Source organism: Chiloscyllium punctatum, chromosome 4 (genome assembly GCF_047496795.1).
Source record: "Chiloscyllium punctatum isolate Juve2018m chromosome 4, sChiPun1.3, whole genome shotgun sequence".
In the NCBI taxonomy this organism is placed as follows: Eukaryota; Metazoa; Chordata; class Chondrichthyes; order Orectolobiformes; family Hemiscylliidae; genus Chiloscyllium; species Chiloscyllium punctatum.
Genome location: NC_092742.1, coordinates 128,345,165 through 128,362,634, shown reverse-complemented (window position 1 = coordinate 128,362,634; position 17,470 = coordinate 128,345,165). Strand labels below are relative to the sequence as shown.

Sequence of the window (17,470 nt, the reverse complement as noted above, 5' to 3'; positions counted from 1 at the left end):
CAACATGAATCAAAACCCTTTCTTTGTGCACAATTATTTGATGCTGAACTCTGGTGATGTCACTCAGTATCTCTCCTTGTGTGGTCCCTCACTGTATGCATCTAATTGTTGCCTCTGTCAGTGTCTCTCACTCTTGCAGCTACTCCAGATCCTGAGCCAACAGAATTCTCCACTCCAGAGAGATGAGGCAGTACAGGCCAGGAATGGAGACTGGGATTTTCCAGATCTCTGTGGGGCTCAGTGCCATTTTACATGTGTAACCCTCACAAGCATCAGTCTCATTTCCCATTCTTCCTATTTCTGTGTCTTCTACAGGTACTGAAGGAGTTACTGACTCAATAGACCTGCCAACTGCTGGTTGGGAAGATGTTTGGTCAGCCAGAGAGAAAAAGGTTAGGGAGGTCGGGAGCCTTATATAAATCCTGCCGCCAGGTTAGATTACTCACAGTGCACAGAGCAAAGAGCAATGAGAGGGCTCCAAACATCAGCTAACAGGCCATGACATAGATATAGTGCTGGAGGGGGAGCAGACTCGCCTCAGGCTCAATCACCACTTCTACTTTAAGTTTTATTGTACTGAGATCGCATCGGGAGTTCCCAGTTTTCAAACCAGGCGTGTGCTGTCTTGTTGAGCACCAGGACAACAGAGGGGAAAACAGGCCTGCAATGAGAGAGTGGAAATGCTGCCTGGGATCTTTCTGTTAACTATTCCCTCTCCAATACTGTATCTATGGGCCATCTTGTGGACCAGTGTCTTCAATCATTCTAACTCCTATAACAGTTCCTATCTCAGTCATCCCCTCCCCTCTCACCAATTTCTTGACATATTTGAAACCTCCAGTCCAGACGACCTGTAACTTGCTTCAGTCTCTCCAAACATGCCTTGTCTCAGTAGTCTCCTCCAACAACAACTGAAGACATTGGGTCTGTTTCTGTGCTGCATTACTCTTTATTTGATGTTTCCTAAATGGAATGAGTTGCATTTGCCTGTGTTTGGCCCACAGCCCTTCAAATCTTCTCCTCTCCATGTACCTGACCAAGTGTCATTTCCATGTTGTAATTGTACTTGATTTCACCATTTCCTCTGGCAGTCCGTTCCATCTATGCACCATCCTCTGTGGAAAATGTTGCCCCTCAGCTCCCTCTTTAAATCCTTGCTCTCTCACCTCATGTTTATGGCTCTAGATTTGGACTCACCTACCCTTCGCAATTCACCTTACTTAAGCCCTACATTGTTTCATACACCTTTATAAGGTCAACCCGTGGCCTCCTCTGCCCAGGAGAAATATTGACGACAATGTTACAAATATCTCCAACTCATGTACTCAATGTTCTGGCCACTGATGACAAGTGTGCCAAATGCTGCTTTCCCCTCCCTGTCTCCCTGTGATGCCACTTCCAAGGAACAATGTAACTGCACCCCTTGATCTCCCTCTGTTCGACAACACTGCGCAGGTCCCTACCATTAACTGTTTTAGTCCTCCCTGGTTTGTCTGAACTAAATTGAACACCTGAATTAAATTCCATCTTTCATTCCTTAGCCCACTGGCCCAGTTGATTAACGTCCCCTTCGATAACTATATTCCCTGCCCACTCTTCCACTAATCTTGGTATCCGCAAAAATGCTAACAGGAACTGCTACCTTTTCACTCAGATTTTTTATGTAAATGGTGCACAACAATGGTCCCAGCACCAATCCTTACAGCACACTGCTGGTCAGAGGCCCCAGTCTGAACAACAACCCTCTCCCACCACCCTCTGTCTCCCACTGTCATCCCATTTTGTATCCAGTTGGCTAGCTCTCCCTGATCCCTTGTGACCTAACCTTACTATCCAATGTATCATGCTACAACCTGCCCAAGGGTTGCTGAAGCCAGAAACAACGTCTGTTGCTCTGCCTTCATCTATCTTCAAGTCAAATTTGTGAGGCATGTTTTCCCACGCACAAAGCCATACTGGCTGCTGTAATCAATCCTTGTCGTTCCAAATACCACCTACCTTTCAGAATGACCTCCAACAACTGACGCACTCTGATGTCTGGCTCATCAGTCTGTTGTTCCCTGGCTTCCTCTTGCAACCTTTGTTAATTAATGACACAACATTATAATCATAGTCAGAGAGTCAGACCGCACTGTTCGGTCAATGCTAACCATACTCTAAAACTGATCTTATCCCACCTGCCTGTACCTTGATCCTATCCCTTCAAACCTTTCCTATTCATGTACTAATCCTAATGTCTTTTAAACATTGTAATTGTCCCCAAGTTCACCCCTTCCTTGGGAAGTTCATTCCACACACAATCCACCCTCTGTGTAACAATGTGACCCTTACGACTTTTTTTTTAAAATGTCTCTCCTCTTACACTTAAAAATGTAGCTTCTAGTCTTGAAACTCCCCTGTCCTTGGGAAAAAAAACAGCTCCCATTAACTCTATCTATTCCCCTCATTATTTTATAAACTTCTACGAGGTCATCAGTCAACATTCAGGTTTCAATGAAAAAAATGCCAACCTATTCAGCCACTCTTTAGAACTGAAAACTTCCATACCCAGCCACATTCCAGTAAATCTCATCTGAACCCTTTCGAGCTTAATAATATCCTTCCAATAACTGGGCGACCTGAACTGAACACAGTATTCCTGAAGAGGACTCACAAATGGCCTGTATAATCTCAATGCGACTTCACAACTCCTATATCCAAAGTAATGAAATCAAGTGTGGCAAGTCCCTTTTTAACCATCCTGTCTCCATGTTGCAAACTTCAAAGAATTATGTACCTATACCTCGAGGTCCCTCTGTTCTACAACACTACTGAAAGTCCTACCATTAATTGTATAGGCCCTGCCTGTGTTTGTTGTACCAAATGCATTCCCTCGCATTATACAGATTGAACTCCATCTACAGTTTTTCAGCCATTCACGCATTTCATCAGGATCCCTTTGTAATCTCAGAAAACCTTCTTCACTGTCCACAATGCCACCCTCCAGTCTACCTGCCTATCACACATGGTACAAATATCTCTGCTAGGGGCCCTACCATTTCTTCACCAGCTTCCCACAATGTCCTGAGATACATTTAATCAGGGCCTGGGGATTTATCTACCTTTGTGCTTTAAAACCTCCAGCACCTCCTCTTCGATAATGTGGACTTAGTTCAAGACATTGAGTTATAGAGATGTACAGCACGGAAACAGATCCTTCAGACCAACTCCTGCATGATGTATCTAGTCACATTTGCCAGAATTTTGCCAATATCCCTCTAAACCCTTTTTATTCATATACCCATCATATAAAATGTATTTCTATCAGCCTGCACTATTTCCTCTGGCAGTTTATTCCATAGACTCTGCCGGAACCAGTTTTCCTTTAGGTCCCTTCGAAAAGTTTCCCTCCCACTTTAAAGCTGTGCCCTGTCAGTTTGGAATCCCCCAGCCTGGGAAAAAGACCTTGTCTATTGACCCTATCGATGACCATCATGATTTTAAACACCTTTATCAGGTAACTCAGCCTCCCACGTTCAAGTGAAAATAGCCCCAGCCTATTCAGGCTTTTCCCTGAAGAGCAAACCCTTCAACCCTGGCAGCATCCTTGTTCATTTCTTCTGAACCTTTCATGTTCCACAACATCCTCCCGATGGCATTGAGACCAGAATTGCACACGGTATTCTAATAGTAGTCAGGACAAACATGGTTTAGTCCCCTGAGCGCCCCAGTCTTTATCCACAGTAAGTTCCAAAGTGAAATATTTGTTTCGGATCCTGTAGTTGACCACATTGTTGGCTTCATTGATCATTATGGATACCTGTTTTGTCCCTCACTCTTCTTTTGCTCTTAATACACTTATAGAATCTCTTTCAATTCTCCTTAACTTTCTCTGCCAAAGCTATCTTATGCTCCCTCTTTACGTTCCTGATTTCCATCCTAAGAGTATTTCTACAGCCCCGATGTTACTGAAGGGATTCACTTGAGTCAGCCAGTTATGTGCCCCCCTGTTTTCTTGACCAGAGCCTCGAAACTCAGCCAGTATTTCTTAATTCGGTCAGCATTGAGCTGCACACTAACAGGAACACGCTGGCGCTGAACGCTCCTTTTATCTTGGTTTTAAAATATTCCTATTTGCCAGACTTCCCTTTACCTGCAAATAGCCTCCCAGATCTACTTTTAAAATTTATGTCTAATACTATCTTGCTCCATGGTATAACTTGAACTTGTGGACCAGGCCTGTCCTTTTCCATCGCTATTTTCAAATTAATGCAATTGTGGTGACTTTCCAAAGTGCTCCCCCACTAACACCTCAGTCCTGTTCCCTACCTTGTTTCCCAAGGGGAGGTCAGGTTTAGCCCCATTCTCCAGTTGGGCCATTTACATAGTGACTGTGTACCTGTGCTGACACCTTCAGACATCCAGGGACTTGCCCACCAAGGTCCCTGTGTTCCTCAGTTCTCCAGGAGGACCTACCATTCATGATGTATACTGTTCGCTTATGAGACTCCCCACAGTGCATTACCTCACAGTGATCAGAAGTAAACTCTGTCTGCCATTCCTCTGCTCAGTTTATCATCTGATCGATATCAGACTGCAGCCTGAGACCATCCCCCTCATTGCGGACAACACTCTCACTTTTCATGTCATCGGTAAACCTACTAATGATTCCTTCTGCTTTCATATCCGAGATATTAATGTACATAATAACCAGCAATGGTTCCTGCACAGATCCCTGTTGTACATCCACTGGACAAAGGCTTCCAATCGTAAAAACAATCCTCCACCAATTGTGGATACAATTTATCAACTTGCCTTGGATCCCATGGGATCTTCCCTTTTGGAACAGCCTTCCATGTGGGACCTTGTCAAAGACCTTAATGAACTCCATGTAACCCACATCATCTGCATTGCCCTCATCAAAATCAGAGGACAGTCCTCAAGCAAATCCATACAGACAATTCCTAATATATTCCTGTCCTTTCGAATGATGATTCATCATGTCCCTCACAATTGTTTCCAATAATTTCCCTCCCCCTCCTAGCAGACTATCTGCTCTGTAATTACCTGGCCTATCCCTGCTGCTCTTGAACAAAGGAACCACATTAGCGATCCTCCAGTCATTCAGCACTTCACCTGTGGCCAGCAAAGTATTAAATATCTCCGCCAGGGCCCCAGCAATCTGCCCCATTACCTCCCATAGCAGCTTGGGATATATTTGATTGTTACTGGGTATTTCTCCACCTTTTTGCCTGTGAAAATATTTAATGCCTCCTCCTCATTGATCCTAATATGTTCCAGAACCTCACCATCCCTGGCTTCAATGTCTTTCTCCTGTGTGAATACAGATGGGAAGTATTCATTGAAGACCTCACCTTCTTCCTCTGGCTCCATGCACTGATTGTCCCTTTGGTTTCTAACAGGCCCCACTGCTTAGTTGGGAATTCTCTTACTCTAACTGTACTTATTAAGTACCTTGTGGCTTATCCTTAACATTATTAGCTTAGGATATTTTGTGACCGTTGTTTGCCTGTTCATTTTTAAGGACTACAACCACCACCCCCAGCATCCACCCCATCCCCCCTGCCCCACACAGTCTAGACTTTTGAATGGCTTCGTCTGTTTTTAATTGTTCTGTATTTTCTTTATCAAACTCAGAATATCGCTTGATCAGTATTTGCTAAATGTGCTGTTTGAGCCATTCACTCCTCGCAAAACACATTTGCTCTGAATTCTCACTGCATCACATTGAACATCTCCCGTGTTCCAAATAGAGACTCCAACAAGTGTAGTTCCTTGCAGTCGAGGCTTGCCAGTCTAATGATAACGTTGAATGACAGTGATAATCTCATGATAAATGGCCTCCCCAAGTTTAGATACTTAGCTTCTGCATTACCCTTATCTTTTTCCATAATGTCTTTGAAGCTAACAGTTATGGTCTCTGTGCTCAAAAAAGCTCCTCATCTCTGTCATCTTGTCCAGCACCTACAGCCCACCCTGTCTCTAACATTCTCGAGTCCTTACCAACCTCCCCATCTGTGCACCTTCCTCCAGCCTGGAGAGCACATGATATCACTGTAACCCTCTCCAGTCTTCACACCACTCATGCATTCACCTATTTACAATAGTGGAATTTGAACATGGCTGAGTTTCTGGATAAATAGCACAGCGATAATACCACCAGGCCATCACTTCACCTTCTCACAGGTTTCCCATCCCTGAGCACTGACACCAGAAGCAAAATGAATCAAAACCCCTTCTTTCTACACAATGGTTTGTTACGAAATCTTCCTGCGCTCTGCTGATATCACTCAGTATCTCTCCATTTGGTATTCCTCACTGTGAGGGTTTAATTGCTGCCTCTGTCAGTGTCTCTCACTCTTCCAGCTACTCCAGATCCTGAGCCAACAGAATCCATCTCTCCAGAGAGATGAAGCAGCACAGACCAGAGATGGAGATTGGGATTTTTCAGGTCAGTATGGCAATTATTACCATTCTGCATGTGTTTCCATCACCCTAATTTCAGATACTGTCCATTTCTCTGTCTCCTGTAGGTATTTCGGAAGTTCCCGACTCAATAGTCTTCCCAACTGCTGTGTGTCTCATCCATCACCTCATTGAAGATGGTTGGTCAGCCAGAGAGACAAAGGGCAGGGCGATCTGGAGCCTTCAATAAATCCTGCAGTGAGGTAAGATCACTCACAGTGCACAGAGCAGAGAGCAATGAGATATCTCCAAACATCGGCTAACAAGACATGACACAGATACAGTGCTGGAGGGAGAGCACAGTACAGACACACCTCAGGCTCAATCACCACCCCCACTGTATGTTTTGTTGCACTGAGACAGCATCGAGAGTTCCCAGTTTTCAATCCAGGCCTGTGCTGCCTTGGTGAGCATCTGGACAACAGAGGGGAAAGCAGGCCTCCCACGAGAGGCTTGTAACCGTGACCAGTCTGAAGAGTCCTTGCTAACTCTACAACCCTCAGTATTGCTAACTTCATCCAGTCTCGACAACCGAGCAGAAAGCAATGAGAAGGTTCCAAACCTCTGTTAACAAGACATGACATCGATACAGTTCTGGAGGGGGAGTACAGAATATCCCCACCTCATGCACAATCACCACCCTGGCTTTAGGTTCTGTTGTACTAAGACTTGCTGCTCTCCAACGCTGCATCTACGGCATGTCTTGTGGACCAGTGTCTTCAATAATTTGTAAGTCCTATAACAGATCCTATCTCTGTAACCTCCTCCTATCCCAATCGTCCCTCCACATATTTGAAATGTACTGCATTCCAGACTACCATCCCTGTCGCTGTAACTTGCTTCAGTGTCTACAACATGCCTTATCTAAGTAATCTCCTCCTCCAATCACTGGAGACAGAGTCATACAGCACGGAAACCGTTCCTTTGATTCAAATAGTCCATAATGACCAGAGACCCTGAACGATTCGAGTTTCCCTGCATTTGACCCAAATCCCTTCAAAGCTTCTCATCTCCATGTACCTGCCCAAATGTCTTTTGCATGTTGTTATTGGACTTTGCTCGACCACTTCCTCTGGAAGCTCATTCCATACCTGCACCATCCTATGTGTGGAAAATGTTCTCCTCCAATCCCTTTTACGTCTTTCTTCGCTCCTTTCATATTTATTCCCTCTAGAATATAGAATGTGGCAGTGCAGTACAGGCTCTTTGACTCTCGATGTTGCGCCAAGCTGTGGAACAAATTTGAAGCCCAAGTAGCTGACACTATTCCATTCTCGTCCATATGACTATCCAATGACCATTTAAATGCCTTTCAGGTTAGCAGATCTACTCCTGTTGCTGGCAGACCTGAGGAGAGTCAATACAGTGTGTGAATAATCCTGAGACCTGAGGATAGTCAAGACTGTGTGTGAATAATCCTGGGACCTGAGAATGGTCAGTACAGTGTGTGAATACTCACGTGGCCTGAGAATATCAATACTGTGTCGCCTGTGATTGCCCCAATGATGTGTGAACAATCTAGTGGCCTGAGGATGGTCAATAATGTGTGAATACCCCTGTGGCCTGAGGATAGTCAATGCTGAGTGTTAGTTATCCTTTGGCCTGAGGATTGTGAACATAGATTGTGAAAAATCCTGCAGCCTGAGAATTTCAGTACTGTGTGTAAATAATCCTGTATCCTGAGAATGGCCAATATTGTGTTTGAATGATTCTTTCCTGAGGATGGTCAATACTGTGTGCGAATAATCCTGGGAACTGAGAATGCACAAAACTGTGTGTGAATATTACTGTGGCCTGAGGATGGTCAATGCTGTTTGTAAATAATCCTATGGTCTGAGAATGGTCAATATAGCGTGTGAAAAATCCTGCGGCCTGAGAACTTCAATACTCTGTGTAAATAATCCTGTAGGCTCAGGATACTTAATACTGTGTGTGAATTAATCTTACTGAGTGAAGACTGTTTTTGAATAATTCTCTCTTGAGGATGGTCAATACTGTATGTGAATAATCCTGGGAACTGAGGTTCGTCAGTACTATGTGTGAATATTATAGTGGCTGAGGACGGTCAATGCTGTTCGTGAATAATCCTGAGGCCTGAGAATATTCTATTCTGTGTGTAAATAAACCTGTGTCCTGAGGATGGTAAATACTGTGTGCTAATAATCCGGTGGCCTGAGGATGATCAATACTATTAGTGGGCAGCACGTTGGCACAGTGGTTAGCACTACTGCCTCACAGCGCCAGAGACCCGGGTTCAATTCCCGCCTCAGGCGACTGACAGTATGGAGTTTGCACTTTCTCCCTGTGTCTGCGTGGGTTTCCTCCGGATGCTCCGGTTTCCTCTCACAGTCCAAAGATGTGCAGGTCAGGTGAATTGGCCATGCTAAATTGTCCATTGGTGTTAGGTGTAGGGGTATGGGTGGGTTGCGCTTCGGCGGGTTGGTGTGGACTTGTTGGACTGAAGGGCCTGTTTCCACACTGTAATGTAATCGAATCTAAATGTTTGTGAATAATTCTTTGGCCTGAGAATATTCAACACTGTTTGTGAATAATCCTGTGGCCTGAGGATTGGAAATACAATATGAATATTCCTGTGGCCTGAGGACAGTCAATACTGTGTGTGAATAGTCCAGTGATCTGGGAATGGGAAATAATATGTGTGAATAATCCTATATCCTGAGGATGGTCAATACTGTGTTTGAATAATTCTCTTTTGAGGATGGTCAATACTGTATGTGAATAATCCTGGGAACTGAGGTTCGTCAGTACTATGTGTGAATATTATAGTGGCTGAGGACGGTCAATGCTGTTCGTGAATAATCCTGTGGCCTGAGGATGGTCAATACCGTGTCTGACTAATCCTGTAGTCACTGAAGTGTTGTTTTTTTGATTAGCAACTGGTTGATCCTTTCCCTCATATGTCCCTCCACATTGCTGCAAACCCCTCCGGCTGCAGCAATCCGTACTGGCTTTGTAACACTGTTCAGGCCCTGATGACTCTCTGAAACACTCTCAGCACATTCGTCTCTCCCTGATCCTGTCGTGTCATTAAACGCTGACAATGATTCCCCTTCCCACAGCCCTCCCCCTGCTAGCAGACCCTTTGCAATCTCTTTAAAACTTACTCCTAAAACACACTCTCACTTTAGGATTTGAAGTACTTTTTGGTGACCTTCTCCACCTCATAATCTAATATGATCCATTTTGTTCTGAGTGACGGACCAGTGGGAATTTCTTGCTGAGGATTTCTCTGTTTCAATGAAATGTTCTTTTGTTGAGTGTTTTACACTGTTCTTTCAAAAGTTTTCCACTGTTCGTTTACAGACACATATTTCAGTCCATTGAGCCTATTAACCTTGGTCAGTTCTACTGTCAAACTTATGTGATTGGCGATTTTTGTTTCTAGTTGTAGCTTGGCCTTTCTGTGATTCACTGAAATGCTTTAACTTAATTTAAATTCCACTTTATCGCAATTTCCCAGAGGATCTCTCCAGGTGATGTGACTCATTCACTAAGTTTCATCTCACAACTATTTATCTGAGACAGTTTCATCCCGAGCCAGTTGCACAGTGTGTTATTCAAAGAAACACTGAAAAAAATCTCTTTACTCCCCTTCCAATATCACACTTATCTGTGTGATTGTCCCAGATGATGCGAATATTGAACTTTCCCAAAATTATCACAATACATTTGTTTTAAAAATTCCAATGAATTCCTGCGCAATGCAGTGATGAGCAATGAAATGCTGTTCTGTGGCTAAAACTGTTCTGCTGCTTGTGTCCTTGGCAAGTACTGGCCAGAATTTGACTACTGGCTGACTCTACTTCATGATCGGAGGCCAAATGATTTCTCTGTAATGCCGTTGTTATCCATTATTGTTAGTATTGCCCATTTCGCCTGAGTTTCTGCAAGGTTGTGAATCATTGAATATTTATGTTCCATCTTTTGTTCGCCTGGAAACCATGTCTCCCTGGTGTCTAAATCTCTTTTAACTTTGGGTCACAAATCCATCTACCTTATTGATGAGACTTTGTCCATTCCAAAAAAAAAATGCTCTTTCCCACAACTTCCTGTCAAAAACCGATTCACTGTTGTGCGAATTGAGTTAAACTTTGTCACATCCTGTCCCTTTCTGATTGCCTTCAGCCACATCCCCATGCTGTTCCGATGCGTCACCTTTTCTCTTTGGATTTGGAAAGTTCCTTTCACCTGAACCCTGCATCCTCTGGGTCAGTTTAAAGCCCTGTCCATAAACCTACCAACATTATTGGCCAGGACACTGGTCCCAGCACTGTTCCAGTGGGACCATCCTAATGGATTATTTATTAAATCAGGTATGGGATGTGGGTGTTTCTGGCTGACCAACCTTTCTTGCCCAACCCGAGCTGACCTTAAGCTGAGTAGCTTGCTCAGACATTTCAGAGGGGAATTGAGAGGCAAATACTTTGCTGTGAGTATGTCGTGCAGACCATAAGAGGATGTGTTTGGATATTTTGTACATCAGCAATGGTTTTATACTTATTTATGGATTATTATTATTTTTAAAGCTGTTGATTTCAAATGTCTCCTTTTCAGATGCTAGGATTCAAATCTGCCTCCCCTGAACATTAGCTGAGGTTTTGGATACATTCTCTAGCAATAATACCATTAGGGCATCACTTCACCTGCTCACAGGTTGCTCATCCCAAGCAATGATAACAGGGCATCATGAAACCAAACCCATTCTTCCGACTCAGTTGTGTGATGCGGACATCTTCCAGCAATCTTGGGCTATTACTTGATTTAGCTCCATTTTCAAGATCTCTGTGGGGCTCAATACCATTCTCTATGTGTAACCCTCACTACATCAGTCTAATTTCCAATTGTGTCTATTCTTCTGTCTCCTCTTGGTACTCAGGAAGGTCCTGACACAATAGACTTCCCAACTGCTGGGTGTCTCGTCCATCACCACATTGATGATGTTTGGTCAGCCAGAGAGACCAAGGGCAGGGAGATCTGGAACCTTCAATAAATCCAGTAGTGAGGTAATATCACCTACAGTGCACAGAACAAAGAACAACGAGAGGGCTCCAAACATTGGCTAACAAGACATGACATAGATAGTGTTGGAGTGGAGGCACAGTACAGCCACAACACATGCTCAATCACCACCCCTACTTTAAGTTCTATTGTAATAAGACTCACTACTCTGCACCACTGTATCTATGGCATGTCTTGTGGTCCAGTGTCTTCAATAATTTGCAATTCCTATAACAGTTCCTGTCCCTGTAACCTCCTCCCTTCCTGATGGTCCCTCCACATATTTGAAACATACCGCATTCCAGACTACCATCTCCGTGTCTCGGTGTCTACAACATGCCTTATCTCAGTAATCTCCTCCTCTTTAACTGGGTAGAGTCTTGCACAACAGAAACGGTTCCTTCGATCCAACCAGTCCATGCAGATCAGAGTCCCTGAATGAGATGTGTTTCCTTGCATTTGACCCATATCCCTTCAAACCTTCTCCTCTCCATGTAATTGCCCAAATGTCTTTTACATGTTCTCATTGTATTTTTCTCTACCACTTCCCCTGGAAGCTCATTCCATACCTGCACCATCCTCTGTGTGAAACATGTTCTCCTCCAATTTCTTTAAAGTCTTTCTCTTTCATTTCATATTTATGTCCTCTAGAACATAGAACATGACAATGCACTACAGGCCCTTCGGTCCTCAATTTTGTGTGAATTTCTGGAACCAATCTGAAGCCTAACTAACCGACACTATTCCCGTCTCATCCATATGCCTATCCAGTGACCATTTAAATGCTCTTAAAGTTGGTGAGTCTACTACTGTTGCAGGCTGTGCATTCCACACCCCGACTACTCTCTGAGTTACCTCTGACATCTGTCCTCCATCTATCACCCTTCCATTTAAAGCTATTCCCCCCTCATGCTAGGCATTGCCTTCCAAGGGAAAAGGCTCTCAACCCATCTTAGATTATCTTAGATGTCTCAATTAATTCGCCTCAAACATTTTCTCTCGAACGAAAATAGCTTCAAGTCCCTCAGCCTTTCCTTGTAAGATCTTCTCTCCAGAACAGGTAACATCCTAGTAAATCTCCTCTGAATCCTTTCCAAAGCTTACATATCCTTCCTATAATGTAGTGACCTGAACTGTACACAATACCCCAGGTGTGGCCACCCACGAGTTTTGTACAGCTGTGGCATGATCTCGTTGTTCCGAAACTCACTCCCTCTCCTAATAAAAGCTAACACAGCAAATGCCTTCTGAACGAAGTTATCAACTTGAGTGGCAATTTTCAGGGATCAGTGTATGTGGACATAGAGATCTCTCTGTTTTTCTACACTACCAAGAAACTCACCATTAGCCCAGTACTCTGTGTTCCAGTTATTCCTTCCAAAGTGAATCACCTCACACTTTTCTGTATTAAACTCCATTTGTGAACTTTCAGTCCAGCTGTGCAGCTTATCTATGCCTCTCTCTAACCTACAACATCCTGCATCAAATTCGCAACTCTACCAACCTTAGTGTCATCCGCAACTTTACTAACCCATCCTTCAATGCCCTCATCCAGGTCATTTATACCAATGACAAGCAACAGTGGATTCAAAACAGATCGTAGCGTTACCCCACGAGTAACTGAATTCCAGGATGAATATTTCCCATCAACCACTACTCTCTGTCTTCTTTCATTGAGCCACGTTCTGATCCAAACTGCAAAATTACCAACAATTTTGTTCTGATTTGGAGATGCCGGTGTTGGACTGGGGTGTACAAAGTTAAAAAATCACACAACACCAGGTTATAGTCCAACAGGTTTAATTGGAAGCACACTAGCTTTCGGAGTGCCGCTCCTTCATCAGGTGATTGTTCCAATCACAATCACCTGATGAAGGAGCGTCGCTCCGAAAGCTAGTGTGCTTCCAGTTAAACCTGTTGGACTATAACCTGGTGTTGTGTGATTTTCAACAATTTTTGTTGGTATTGTCCTCCGTATTGTCTGCAATAGCTTACCATGGGGAACCTTAAGAAATCCAAAAACACCACATCAACTGCTTTACCCTCATCCACTTCTTTGGTCACCTTCTCAAAGAACTCAGGTTTGCGATGCACGACCTACCCTTCAGAAAACCATGTTGACTATCCCTCATCAATTTATTCATCTCCAGATGGTTATAATTCCTATCTGTTATAAGCCTTTCCAACACTTTACCCAGAATCAAAGTAATGCTCACAGCTCTTAATTACTAGGGTTTTCTCTATTTCCCTACTTGGACAAGGGGACAATATTTGCTATCCTACAGCCTTCTGGCACTATCTCTGGAGACAATAACAACATAAAGATCAAACCCAAAGATGCAGCAGTCGCCTCCCTGGCTTCCCAGAGAATACGAGGATAAATCCTATCCAGCCCAGGGGTGTTAGCTAGCTTTACACTTTGCAGAATTGCTAACACCTCCTCCTTCTGTAGTTCGATCCCTTCTAGTTATGGACTCCACTACCCTGGGGTAAAGGTGTTGGCTAATCAACTTACCTGTAACCATCATTGTTTTATAAACCTTTATGAGGTCACCTCTCAGCCAACTACGCCCAGTGGAAATACAAAGAACGATGATACATGTATTTCTGTTAACGTTCCCAAGACTACTTTGCCTCAATGTTCTGGGATACACTTATTCAGGACCTGGGGATTTCTCTACCTTTGTGTTTTAAGACCTCCAGCACGAGCTCTTCTGTAATGGGAACTTTTTACAAGACATCACTATTTCTTTTCCTTTTTTTCCTAGTCTTCGTTCACAGTATGTTTTGATATGAAATTTTCATTTAGGGTCTCGCCCATCTCCTGTGGTTCCACATTTGGATGGTCTCACTGATCTTTCAGGTACCCTTTTGTCTGTCCAGTTGCTTTTTTGTCCTTGTGTGCTGTAGAAAATTCTTTTGCATTCTCCTTAAACTTATGTGCCAAATCTATCTCACCCTCACTACCCCCCCTCCCCCCAACGACACCACCCCGTCCACTGTTGCCCTCCAGCTTATCCAGCCTCTCGGATTTTGTCAAACCCTCCAGTATCAGTAACGTCTTCGTCAATATTTGCTCCATTTACAGTATCAGTAAATGCTTCTTAAGTCGCAAGGATCAGAATTCTACGCAGCGTTCCAAAGCTGTGCTGTCTATCCCTAAACAATCCTTGCCTTTGCAAATGCATGTAATTCCTGTCCAGCGGAATCGCTTCCAACAACATATGCATCACTGACATCAAGCGAATTGGCGTTGATGTCCCTGGCTTTTCCTCACAACCTTTCCTGAGGACTGGCAAAACATTAGCCACCCTCCAGGCTTCCAGCTCATCACCTGTGGCTGTCAGTGATCGACAAATCTCTTTATGGGACCCCACAATTTCTTCCTGGGTTTCCCACAATATCCAGGGATATACTTGATTAGTTCCCAGGGATTTGTCTGCCATGTATGCATTTAAAAACCTCCAGCACCTCCTGTTCTATTATGCGGACTCTTTTGAAGACATCGCTGTTTATTTCCCTGAGTTGCCCAGTTTTTCCTCGCAGTAAGTTGAAAAGTGAAATGTTCGTTTAGGATCTCAGCCATCTCTTCTGGTTCCACACTTGCTTGGCCCCATTAAACCATATTCAATCCGTGTTTAATGTTCTGTTGTTAATATGCTTGTATTTTCCTCAGTTTGATCTGCCAGAGCTTTCTGTGGTCCTCTTTGGCCCCACGTGATCTCTCACTTAAGTGTATTACTTCACCCGTAGTGTTCCTGAAGGGATTCCCTTAATCCAGCTGGCTATACATGACACCTGGCCCCTTTTTCTGGACCAGAACCTGTTGATCACCAATCATCCAGTGTTTCTTACTTGCATCAGCATTATCCTTCACACGAACAGGAATATGCTGGCACTGAACTCTCATTTTATCTCTCTTTTGAACGTTTTCCACCTGCCTGACGTCCCTTTACCTGCAAATAGCCTCCACAAGCGATTGTTAAAAGCTCTTGACTCATACCTTCTGGATTCAGGCAAGGCCAGTTTTGATCATTAACTTGTGGACCAGCCATGTTCTTTTCCATCACTATTTTCAAACTAAGACGATTGTTGTGGCTTTTGCAAAGTGTTCCCCCACTAACACCTCTGTCCCTTTCCCTTACTTGTTTCCCAAGGGGAGGTCCGGTTTTACCCCTTCTTGCAGTCTGACCATTTCCATTCTGACTGGGACAATTTTCTTGAACGTGCCTAACAAATCCCTCCCATCCAACCTCCAAACACTCTGGCAGCCACAGTCTAGGTTTGGAAAATTAAAATCCCCGACCATTACAACCCTATCCTTCTTACAGATATCTGAGATTGCCTGAAATATTTACTGCTCAATTTCCCACTGACTATTGAGGGCCTGTTGTGCAGTCATATCAAAGTGATGACCAATTCTTATTTCTAATTTCCACCATTAGCCAATAGCCAACCTGCTGGACAGACATAACAAACAACAGGACGTAGAACCTATCAACAAAGATGGCATACTTAAACGACTGGACTTGTGCCTCACAACACACTTCACATTCAATAACCAAATATACGAACAAATCAACGGAACACCCATGGGCTCACCCATCTCTGGACTCATAGCAGAAGCAGTAATGCAAAGGTTAGAACAAACAGTCTTACCATAAATTCAACCCAAACTCTGGGTCAGATATGTGGATGACACCTTTGTAATCATTAAAAACACAGAAATAGAGAACACACATCAGATCATCAACGCCACACTCACAGGAATCCGATTCACTGGAGAGGAAGAAAAGGACAACCAACTCCCATTCCTAGACGTGATGGTACAGAGAACACCGAACGGAGAATTCACCACAAAGGTTTACAGGAAAGCCACACACACAGACCAAGTCCTAAACTATGAAAGCAACCACCCCAACACACAAACGAAGTTGCATCAGGACACTATTCAAAAGGGCCACAACACACTGCAGCACACCAGAATTGCAAAAAGAGGAAGAGGAACACCTGTACAATGTATTCGCCGATAACGGATACCCTCGCAATTTCAACAACAGATGCCTAAGGGACATGCCGCAACCCAAAGGACTAGCCACACTACCATACATCAGGAGCATTTCTGAACTGACAGCCAGACTACTGCGACCACTAGGACTCATAACAGCACACACACCAACAGCCATGCTCAGACAACAACTCACCAGAGCAAAGGACCCGATACCCAACATGAGAAAAACTAATGTAGTGTACAAAATCCCATGCAAGAACTGCACAAAACACTACATCGGACAAACAGGAAGACAGTTAACGATCCGTATACAGGAACACCATTTAGCCACGAAATCCTAAGTTTCCTAAGTTGCCTATCCTAAGTAGACACACACACAAACGACAAGCAACATGAATTCGACTGGGACAACACTACCATTATAGGGCAAGCCAAACAGAGAACAGCCAGGGAATTCCTAGAGGCATGGCACTTATCCAAAGACTCTATCAACAAACACATCGACCTGGACCCAATATACCGGCCACTACAGCGGACAGCTCGAACTGACAACCGGAAACAGCAGAGACAGGCCACGATAAATACCGGAAGAAACAGCACAGAATCGCTTCTCAGGAGGCTCCCAAACACTGAGGATGTCACCTAGACAAGGGTCGAAACATTTGCAAGACAAATGCCCAGCTCGGCAAACAGAACCACAACAGAGGCTGAATAGGCTGGGGCTATTTTCTCTGGAGAGTCAAAGACGGAGAGGTGACTTCATGGAGATTTATAAAATCACGAGGGGTGTGAATAAGGTGGGCAGCCGGGGTCCTATTTCCTCAGGTTAGGTGGGTCCAAAACGAGAGCACCTGGGTTTAAGTTGAGAGGGCAAACATTTTAAAGGGATCGAAATGGCAACGTTTTCAAGCTGAGTGTGGTGTGTGTATGGGAGGGGCTACCAGATGAAGTAGTGGAGGCTGATAAAATCACAAA

The 17,470-nt window shown here is 44.0% G+C and overlaps 1 long non-coding RNA gene across 1 annotated transcript; it reads left to right on the top strand.

The window, feature by feature from the left end:
- The first annotated feature begins 405 nt into the window (after positions 1 to 405).
- Positions 406 to 8,076, top strand: LOC140475967 (uncharacterized). Its single transcript, XR_011960386.1, has 3 exons — positions 406 to 432; positions 6,367 to 6,451; positions 7,782 to 8,076. It is a non-coding gene; the product is annotated as an uncharacterized lncRNA (long non-coding RNA).
- Positions 8,077 to 17,470: the final 9,394 nt, after the last annotated feature.